Raw genomic sequence first — 11,835 nt, forward strand, 5'->3', positions numbered from 1 at the left:
ACAAATTTATAACTCACCTTGCAAATGTGTTCAATTTAAAATCTCACAAACTCTGACTGGATTTTCTTTTACACACAATCACTATAATGCACCAGACTCAGCAGGGTAAAACCAGTAATGGCAATGCTTCCCTCTCTTTCTCCACATAATTACAGATAATTAACAAATTAAATTGCTTCCCAGATTTTTCAGAATTGTGTAAAACACATTTCTATTGGTTACACATAATAACCCGTAGCAACTCACTTCTAAAGGTGCCCAAACTGTTCCTACATTTGTTTAGAAGTCGCAACCCCATCGTGCACCACCACGATGGAATCGCGAATCCATACCGGAGAAGTATAAAGGGCATGCCACAAATATTATACTTCTGCGGAGAACAAAGTTCTGTAACTTAAAATGGCAGCTACGGCATAGGCTTAACTTTCAGGTTATCAGAAAGTAAGAAACCGACCTGCAAAGAGTAGAAAAATGTTGTCAAGTAAAGCAGGGCACGCTCAGCGACAGCTCATAGTGACTGCATGTTTCGGGGTCAATTAAAGGCTTGTATTTGAATGTAGCAAATGTTTAAGTGCTGCCCATAGAAAAACGATGTTTACTGTTTCTGTGTGCGAGCCCGAAAGTTCACCATCAACTTCCCCAATCTCTCAATATTAAAGTTTTTGCTTCGCTTCGCAGATCTGGCAGTTCGATGTGAATGTGGTGTTGTGGTTTTCTTGTGAGTTTTTGCACGGTAACGCCTACTCTGCATCTCATTAGTCTTACTTGGTGGTGTCCACCGTGGAGATAAATTTGGGGCAGTTATGGCGGGAATACTGGTGTGACTGGGGTGTTAAATCTAACTCCACTTTTTCTGCGTCAAGGTGGAGATAAATCGGAGTTAACTCCTTGTGAATATGCCCCATAGCATTTAACTGAGCTGCAATTTGCCTGGAATATTCACAGCTTTCATCTATAATTTTAAAGTGGGCCTAACGATTGTGACAGTAGTCTTCTTGAAACTCCACCTAAATTGTGACTTTAACTTCCTTAATTGTATTCAATATTGTGTTGACTGTGCCTGTATCATGACCTAAAATAGAACCCATATTCTTGTTTTGTAATTTATTAAGTGACATAGACAAGACATGTTGATTCGTTATTATCTGCTTCACTTACCAAATCAAATATGCATAGTCTTCTTTTAGTAGCACTAAAGGCATACATGATGCAAATATCTATGCTGCCTAGATTGGTAGACATCTAACGCCCTATTTCTGAGTGGATAATAGCTTATGACTTCTATTTCTGTAGGTCAACTTCTAAAATTCAGTTCTTTATATTTGCATTCAGTCCAAACATGGCCTTTGCTCCTCGATGAAACTATGTACAGAATACAAAAAAGTTATCAAAGCCCAATGTGTAAAATGTTTTTATCCTTCCTCACAGACATTGCCTACGAGAGACTTCTGCCAAGGAATATAAGCAGTAAATGTTGAATGTTGGAAGAAGTGTTTAGAACAGTCGTTCAAATGAACTAATGGGAACTATTGGCCATAAGCCCATGGCAACTTTCAGCCCATTGTGTCTGGTTACCTCTGTCCCTAATCATATTTAGAAAATGTGAAACAATGGCTTGAGGATAATTGGTTAAATTTGGGTTTATCAGTTGGTGGGATCAAAGCTGAGCTCAGAAAGTAATCACTACATGACTAACTACAATGCTGATGAGAAACGTCTCTATACTTCTGTCTGTGTTCACCATCCATCATATGCCTGCCAGATTCAATCTGGCCATCCCTTGGTGAACAATGCCTCTTGTTACCCCATGAGTTCAGGTGGACCTAGATGGTCATGGAGGAACCAATCTACACAAGTTTCAAGATTATTGAAACCCTACCCCATATTTGTCTAGCAAAAACTGCAAGTTCAATCCAATGACGGGCTCTAGGTTGGCATCCTACTACATTCAACCAATAGAATGAGCATAGCCACAAAGTCTTGTTATTGAAATGGACCTGCACAAACATATCATTAGCTTATACAGTTAACCACTTGTCTAAATGTACTATTGGTATTATTAAATAGTTGAATTTTCCACCCATGTGTTACATGTCTGAGTTGTGTTTGAAAACTTAAATGCTCCAAACGGCTTCAGTAATGATTTTTTGGGGTACATGCCATTAGTTTTCTAAAGAATATATCAGTCGCAATGTCTTTTGAATATGTAATCACACTTTGTCTCATAATAGGTTTGTGTAGATCATTCAAATTCCAGTAACACTTTTTTGCTGCACTGTCAAATCATATTGACAGGATAAAAGACCATAGCAGAAATCCTCAACCATCAGTCCCAGCTCAATGGTTTAATTTACACATTTCTCAGATTATAGCTCGCCACCGTTCATCCTGAAACCCTTCTATCCAGAACTACCCCTTCTCCTATTCCACCTCCTTTCCTAAACTCTATGATCCTGCTAATTGACTTTCCAAGCTTCTGTAGCTGCACTGCTTTGTTTCTGTCAGTGTCTCCAGCACCATCCTAAGATACCCATTCCAATCCCCTTAAACATTCCAGCTAATCCAACCCCTTCAATAAGCAAATCTGCAATTACTACTTTTCTTTCCCGGTCTCCTTCCTTTCCGAATAGTAGTGCCATATCCCCTTCCACAATCCCGTTTAATATTATGACATCTGTAGATCCAGAGCAATTTACACTATCTATATAAGAGGTCTTATATTTTGTAATTCTCAGCAACAACTTTTTTATATGTTTTCTCCACCTTTTTGTCTCCGCCGTACCCTTTGGTACTCCATACAATCTTTAAGTGGTTATTCAGACATTCCTGAGCCATAAGTTTTAGGAAAGATGTATACAAATTGTGGGTTTTAAGGTAGATGAACTAACAACTCTTGTGCTCAAGGTCACAATGCCTCACTTTTAAATCATCTAAATGTTTTGTCATCTGAATAGGTTGGCCATCAAGGGATGTATCTGCTGAGTTAAAGTGTTCAAATGTTTTTATTATCTAGACACAGGACTTGTATTCTTTGTGTATAGCTTTATTTCTAATTGACATTTCTGAAGAGAATTTGAAAGTATTGTCTGAAAATGAACCTCCATTTGATTATCCTTTTCAAATATAAATGCAGAATCTCCTGACACCCCTCCCTCACCTTCAGACTGCAAACTGCCCTCACTGGTCTTTCAGTCATTCCTCAGAACCTGAGCTTGTGATTGAGTCACAGTTCTGGTCCTGAAGCTTCATTCTGGTCCTGAAGCAGGATCTGGGCAGGTTGTATTTCAATTTGTGACAGAGTTAGGGACAAGTAGCCTCCCTTTCTTTTGCTGATAAATCTCCGACAAAGCTTTTGGATGTTTTAAGTATTGGGCTGGAGAGCTGAACTGGTTTCACACCTTTATTTTACAACTCATTTTATTGTTTCTAATTTAAATGGTGCAAACTCTGACACTTACAGGATAATCATTAACATCAGATCGAGCAATGTCGTATTATACATGTTATGTGAAGAAAGTAGGAAATATTGTGGTATTGTTCCCGCTAGATGGACCATCTTTTTATGTTTATTTAGATAGTCCCTTGCCTTATAAATAATTTCTTCCTCTTTGGTGTAATAATCCATGCATCTTGCCCATGCTCACAATGTAGGAACTTTTTCACTCCACTGGCATTCAATGTCCCTTTTACACCAGGAAATTGATTGGTAACCGTGAGCATGTCCACCGTGACCTTCGGCACCCCACCAAGTCGACTGTGTAGCCTTGTACCTAGAGGTGAGCAAGCCACTGAAAGCTCAATCTAGGTTTGAGCATGAAGCATGGCTCTGGCATGCTCCGGTCTTTTTGGTCAAGCTGTAGCTCACATGGAAGTAGTGCTGGAATTGATGACAAGTATGTACCCAGGTTTGTCACACAACTGGGCCAATCCATCTCAGCCTCCAACCACCCCTGGCTCCTGCCCTTTGTGGTTGAAGACTAGATCATCCAATACCTTGACAGATCCCAGTTTCACATCCTCCGACTTTGACATATGTAGCATGATGAGACAATTTTCCTTCAGACTCCCTTCTGCCTTGTGCTACATCCTCACCCAGGCCCACATCACATGTAGAATAAATTAAGATAATGTTCATTTCTCTGTCATCCCTTTGCTGCTCCAACACAAGTGTGACATTGTCAGACACAGCATGGCATGTCTTTTGGTAATTCTATCTCTCAGTACACATATCCCTTCTCACCTCCTTGCTATGCAGTGTCTGCCCATTCATACACAGTGGCAGTTCAGCATGCTCAGCCAGCACATACAATGCACTGCATTACTAGGGCCCCACCATGGCCATACACCATATTTTGTTTCAACACACATAGTCATCTGGTGTGCATAACTTGTATTCACCCCCCACGCCTAGTCAATTTAGTTCATGACAGGAGTTTGGCAGGTCCCTACCAGGTCCCTACCATGGCAGCTGACACCTGTCTGCACTAATCTCGCATGTCATACAGTGAACAGTGAACTATACACATGACTCTTGGCATCTTCCTATATGTTGATCCTTCTCTTGCCCTACACCTGACCCCTCCTTCTCAGGTGAGCAGTTTCAATCCTTTCCATTGCTTTACAGTCCAGATTTGTGTACATTGGCCCACATTAGACACAGTGGACTCATGGTGCATGGTGGCCTGCATTGTTACAGTCAGATTTGGCAGGGTTAATGTGTCCATGCATGATACATTGTTCCAGTCCATGTTTTTGCTATGTATTATGGGACTTGTAGTTCTGGTGACTCATGTTGTACATTCTACTACAAGAGACAGTATGCAAAGGTGAAACTGGACTGCTGCTGCACTTCACGCATTGATGGGAGAAACATTATGGAGTTAGACTGATCTGTGCCACATGTAACTGGGTGGTGTGAGTTACACTTACGTGATGTTTAACAGTATATGACCCAGGTTCCTGCCCTTTGCCCTTTACACAGCACAGTAGAGCGCTGGGACATAGCTAGCTGCACTGCACAACATGACATTTTTGCCCACATTACAGCTTGTTGCGACTTACACTGTAGGTCTTGTTGTTCCTCATAGGCTACACTGCCCTGTCCCAGAACTCCTACCATCAACTCCTCTGGGATGACAGCTGCCACCTGCTCCTCCTAGACATCCAGCTCTACCTATGGCACAAGGCTTTCTCCTCCGGTCTGCATGGCTGCCTTCAGGTTGCTGGTCAGTTTCTCCTTCAACAATTTGTGGATGAGATGCAACATACAAAAAACAAATAAAACGTGCATATTAAGTTGATGAGAAAATTCTTGTGTCGAGAATTTTCTGTGCACATCGAACCAGTAACTCTGGCAACGCGACGTACACCGGACACGGCTCCTAGGCTTCGGCTCGGACCGGGCAACAGGCAGGTCCTTGCATTTTCCTCAACGAGATTTCGCCCTTACATGGGACACTCTCTACTCGGGACCAGATTGAATTTACTTCACGCGTCCTTGACACTTTTCTCTACAAATGCCTTCTCTACAACCATTACTGCCCTGAAGAAGCACGCTCTATGGGCGAAACACATTGGCTGTTGTTGATCCTGTACATACTGAACACATCTGGCAAATAAAAGAAAACTGTCAACACAAGAATTTTCTCATCAACTTAATATGCATGTTTGATTTGTTTTTTGCATGTTGCCTCTCATCCACAAACTGTTGTTTCTATTTTATGATCTACTAGCAGCAGATCATTTGAGGTGGGCAATATAGGCGAAAGAAGTTTGTGACTAAGTCTGGTTGTGCGGTCTCCTAGAACCCAGCTGCTTGTTCTATTCAAATACAGTTTCTCCTTCATCCTGCGCTTATAGTCATGCAAGTGTTTTTTACAGTCAGTGACTGTCCTCTTTGCTTGCCCAACGCTATTGATCTTGACCACTATGGACTGCCAAATGATCTCTTTCTTTCCTAATGGCAATTTAGAGGAGACAAAGATTTGACGTTGGTGCTCTGTCACCACAGGGATCAACATGTCAATCTCCTCCTGGGGTTGTTGGGGTTGTTGTCCTGGCTGCTGCTCTCTTCTCACTGCTCCATAGCTGGCTTCTAATGAGTGTGCAACTTTTTTTTCCTACAAAGCGCCATTTACATATATATGTTGCTTGATGCTTCATGCACTGAAAAATTATGCTAGGGTGGATAGCATTGCTTTACGTGCCACTAACAAGCTTTACGTAATTTTTGCTCCCGATACGCCAGTTTCCACTGTGACAACACGCCTTCAGAATTCGATTTTTTTATGCCACCTTTACCTCACGCCATAGTGCACCAAACCGCAAATATGGCCCATTGATGGCATTTTAAAATGACGAATCTCATGTCATTTCGATGCATCGCTGCTGCAATGCGGTGATGCATCAGTTCTTGAAATGAAGCCCATAGTATCATGTGAGTTAACAATGATGGAACCGTTTTGGCTCCTGATGAACTCCATTGAGCTATAACATAATGGATAGACTGTGTTGCAGTGAAGATTGCTTTAGAATGTTGAGTTTGCAGTTATACGAAGACTAATAAAGATGTGATACCAAGCTCTGTGTGTGGCGTTGTGATTTACGGGTACCCCGGCTGGGAAGACACTACAGCACTTATAGTCTGCCCCTTGAACCTCCATTCACTGGCCACATTCATGCACTCCTTCTGCCTCCTCAAATAATCAAATGAAGTGCCTCAAACCTTGCTCACTTGAGAGCTCACTTGAGATACAAGAAGCATATCTGAGCTGGAGGCCTGCATCGAGCAGTCTGAATCTCCCTCCCTGCTCTGATGCCACTAGTCTTACACAAAATCCCTAGTTGGTGATGGTGAATTAACGTGTTTCTTATCCACCAAAAGCTTCCCTGCCATCATTGCAGTCGCTGATAACCTAGGTCTACAGTTGGTGTGAGAGGGAGAAGTGGAAGTGAGCAGAGCATTTCTGAGGTGATGTGACCTTTCATTGTAGGCGGCTACAGAAAGCAGAAAATGGAGCTTGAGTGCCTGAGAACAGCAATGCAGGGAGTTTTGATGGCACTGGGGCTTTACCAGGCTAAAGAGCTTCTTCCCTTTTGTCCTCGCTGCACCGCTTGGCTCTACTGATTCTTTTAAGGGGAGTGTTTCGTTCTCACATAGAATTTTGACCAGGTACCACTTTTCCAATTAACAGATGACCGCGGAAACTTATATGGAGATTATATGATAAATCCCTGCAGAGCAAGATTGTCAATAGCACCGCACAGATTACCACTGCTATTGACGTAATACAGGCCACCCTCTTCATCCACCTCTGCAGTTCCCTGTAGCAGGAGCTTAGGGCGAGGTTGATCCAGGCGCATGCCACACATCTCAGGAAGGGACAATCTTTGGTGAAATCATCTGGTCAGGTGTTGTCACCACCTCCAATAAGCACTTCGCAGCCGACTATTTCAAAAGTCTTTAATAGACTCGAAAGCACTAACACATCACCCCGTGTAGCATGCAGACTTTCATCTACGATGTGTAGATGACAACCTTAGTACTGCCCAGGGGTAGAAACCAATCTTGCAAGGCAGCATCAGACAGGCAGTCACAATGAGGTACTGAGACTGTTCGACCAGATATTTAAGGGAGATTCATAAGCATCATCCCTACTAATGTAGCAAAAAGAGGCCAATTTACTAGCTAAACCATTTTTTTAAATATATGTTCAAACTTGTCTCCACTCCTGCCAACTACCCCCCCCCCACTACCCACCCAATAGTGATTAATGTAAATTGGTTGCCACAAGAAATCACTTTGAGTTTACAAAAAACTAATAAACATCTCTTTTAGAAATCCTTCTGCTGATCTCAACCTGTGCAAACGGGCACTGGAAACCCAACTTGCATACTTGTGCTCTTAAATGGCCCCAATTGTGTTGGTAGTTTCTAGCAAATGGTCTATAACAAAATATACATCGACTATATATGACAACTCTTCTGTATATACAAAAATATATATTTATTTACAGTTACACTCTGGCGAGATTTCAGGGCATATACCGACCTGTTCTTCAACAGGGTGAATGATAGAACATGTCAATAAGAATTTACGGCAAGAGAGAACATAAAACAAAACCCTTGAATTTGGTGTGATGCTGCGAACAAGAATTCACTTGGTTAATGTTTTGACTCTGAATTCACATCATTGTGATTATAGTCTGCATGGAATACAAATTTACATGAGCATGCCATACGTGTCAACATCCCTGATTTAGGTGGAAAGATTTCTATTTTTAAAGCCAACAATTGCTGTCCTTTAGCTTAAAGCAGCTTAAACATTCTTCCACTTCAATGCGAGTTCCTAGAAAATGAAATCCCCCCGATTTCATTTTCTAAAGCTCTCCATTATCTGTTTCCAAATGTTGGCAAATATTATGATGGGAATAGCACACAGGAACTACAGACAGTACCAAAGCAACTCACCTTTGTTTATGAGCTAAATGAAATATAAAACACTTTTGGACTTTACCATAGAATAACTTTATATTGCTAATACTCTGTAGTTACATAAATGTGATTACAAAATAACATAATTTAGCATTTTGGTTGGCAGTCATTTGTATTATATTTTGGATCGTGCTGACTCAAGGCAGACTTGAGAGACAGCAAGTGGTAACTATTTCATTGTTTAACACCTTATACGTTGTTGAACATGGCACATGCAGAGAAGGAATATATATGGATATAAAGTAAGAAAAACGAGGTGTATGGTGAAAATCATGTATGTGGGGGTTGAAATAGGTGTGTGGGTTTGTGTATGTGCACATGGCAGGCTAGAAGTGTGATGTATGGGATTTTGAAGGGTTATGAGAAGCGTGCTATCTGTGTATGAAGTAGAATTGGTTTGTGACTGGCAAAACATCAAAAGGGTGCAATATGTGCAAAGAACGGTACACATTTACATAGTTCAGAATTCTTGGCCAGCAGACATGTTTTCAGTGCTTAGTTTGAGTGCACAGTTCAGGTGGTTGGCACAGACACTCATTTTTGTGACTTATCTTTCATCATCAGACTTAGACTGAAAGGCAGAACATGGAGAGAGAACGAGGGAGAGAAAGATACGAGCACAGCGACAAAGGGAGAAAGGAGGCATGAAAAAGAAACTGTAAAAGTGGGCTAAAGAGACAGTAGGTGTACATTGATGGAAGAAAGGGGCAAGAGGTAGCGCCAGGGCAGCCATGGTTTTCCGCAACCACAGCATTCGGCTGGACCAGTACTTGGGAGGGTTCCCAAGAAGATGTTTAGACGCCTTAATTTATTGGATTTCTTTTTTATTGTTACAAATTAAGCACTGCATGTCTTACACTAATAGTTACCCTATTTAAATAAGGTATAGTGAACAAATCAAAACCACCCTTAAGCGCCACACACAGCAGGTACACCAACACAGTCAACCCTTTATGAACAAATAATATCATCAACATCTAAATAGTCTTTCCTGTACAAGACTCCATAGTTATCACTACCCTGTGTATTATACTTTAACACCGTAATTCCTGTATGAATATGGTATCACCCGTGGACACTCAGAGCCCTCTGCACCCTATAGCAGTACTTTATGCAACACAGTAACGAGTCAAGCAAGCATGATATATTGGAACACTATTGCTCTGGGTCAGGCCGACATAGTTTAAATAATCCAATGACACACATACATAAGTGCATATAACAGTAAAGAGGCATCTACATCAATGAGGCAGAGCATCCTTGCTAGCCGCGACCGGGGCTTTGCAAATTTTTAATTAAGCCGGAAAAAATAGTTACGTTTACATCCTGTAATGTTTTTTAAACATGTTGTGAAATTTGAAGGATGCAAAATTTCACATATTTGTTATCCTGCTTGTTAGACCTGGCATCTTTTAGCGTGTTTCCACTGACTTTTTGCTTTCTGACCTCCTGGTTTATACTGTATTTTAGCTGGTTTAGTGTCTCTGCACACTTTCTCACTTCTGTCCAGTGTTAACGTGCAAGTACTCCTATTGTAAATTGCATTATGGATTGGTGTTTTCATAATTAGCATATTTGATTTACTGGTAAGTCCCTAGTAAAGTGCACTGAGAGTACCAGGGCCTGTAAATCAAATGCTGCTAGTGGCCCTGCAGCACTAACCCACACGAGCAGTCTTTCAAAGGGTTCTCATACCTTCCATTGCAGTGTCTTCATGCAGTTTTTACTGCTATGTCGACCTGGCAAGTGCACCCACTTGCCAAGCCTTAACCTTCCTTTTTATTAATACATGCAAGTCACCCCTATGGGCAGGGTGCAGTGTCTGTGATAGGTTGAGCATGTACTGTTATGTGTGACATGTCCTGATAGTGAAATACAGTGTAGTTCGTGTTTCACTATTGAAAGGCCATTTCTCCCATAGGATAGAATGAGAGTTTATTTATGGCATCTTATGAGTATATCCTCCCATGGGAACAAGATAGAGAAATAGAGTTTAGTATGCCTGAACTCAGAATATAGAAATGCAACTTTTAGGAAAGATATTTTGTATGTTCTGCGTTTGAAAATACCACTTTTAGAAAGTAGGTATTTTCTTGCTTAGCCATCCTGTGTGCCTCTACTGGGTTGTGGATTGACTGTCTGGCTTTGGAGTGACAGGGTCTGGGGATGTGCATTCTCTTCAGACAGCCACTGGGGGGTTAAGGTGTGTCCTGCCTTTCCTGGGTGAGTTTGGGGTAAGCTAAATAGACCTGGGCTGCATTTAGAGTAGTGGGAGGAGATTACCTTGCACCTGAATGGGCCTGGTCTGCCTTGGACAATGCTGTCTCCACCTCCTGCTAGGAAGCTGGTCCAGAAATGATAGAACTGATTTGGGCTGAGCACAGACACTCTCTGCCCAAAAGAGCAAAGAGAAACTAAGTATAAATATTGGGGCCCGGGCCCCAGAACTTTAGAACTCTCAAGGATGAAGGATCCTGCCAAGGAGAAGAGCAGGCAGAGCTCTCAGGAGGAGTACTGCCCCGTTGCTGTGTTGTTGCTTTGCTGGGTTGTCCTGCAGTTGCTGCTTCTGCCTTGGGCATTGAAAGGACAGAACTGAACTTTTCTTCACTTGTTGCTGAGTATCTCCAAGGGATTGAACTAGAGTGTGCCTCCTGTTCACGAAGTCTCAGGAACAGCAAAGAATTCTTTTACCTCTGGGTACTGCCTCTGGTACCGCTTGTCTCAGTTTCCACACAGGGAAACCACAACCCGATGCCGTCACCAATTCCGCGGTGGTTCCTTGACCAGAAGGCACCACAGAGGTCACTGCTGCACTTAACACCACAACTCTGGTCTCACTGAGGATGACGACTGCTGTCGCCACTGAGCCCGTGCTTGCATCGCGACCTGTGGGCACCACACTCCGCACCACTTTGCTTTACTCCACCACCCTGGTCTCACATTTGATGCCGTGGCCAGCTGACATCGAAGATGTGGTCTGCACCGTGGTCTGGGACACTGCTCGTAAGCTTCACGCAGCACCGCCCTGTCCCACACTGCAGCCCCAGCCCACCAACGTCAGCCCCATCGTTCGCCGATCCTCGATAGCGGCTGAAGCATCCACCATGACCGTCAGCACCAAAATGAGCACCGCACGTTTTATACCACTGCCCTGGTCTCACCGATGCCGCTGAACAACTGCCACTGAGCCACTGCCTGCACCCTGACCTGAGGGAACGGCACACCACACTGCTTCGCTCACACTGCAGCCTCAATGACCGCTGCCGCTGGAACACAGCACTGCTGTTGGCCCGGTCTTCTGACACTGACGTCGGTCTGCACAAACGTGGTCAACTGACTCGG

The sequence above is a fragment of the Lissotriton helveticus genome, chromosome 10, assembly GCF_964261635.1.
Source record: "Lissotriton helveticus chromosome 10, aLisHel1.1, whole genome shotgun sequence".
Lineage (NCBI taxonomy): Eukaryota > Metazoa > Chordata > Amphibia > Caudata > Salamandridae > Lissotriton > Lissotriton helveticus.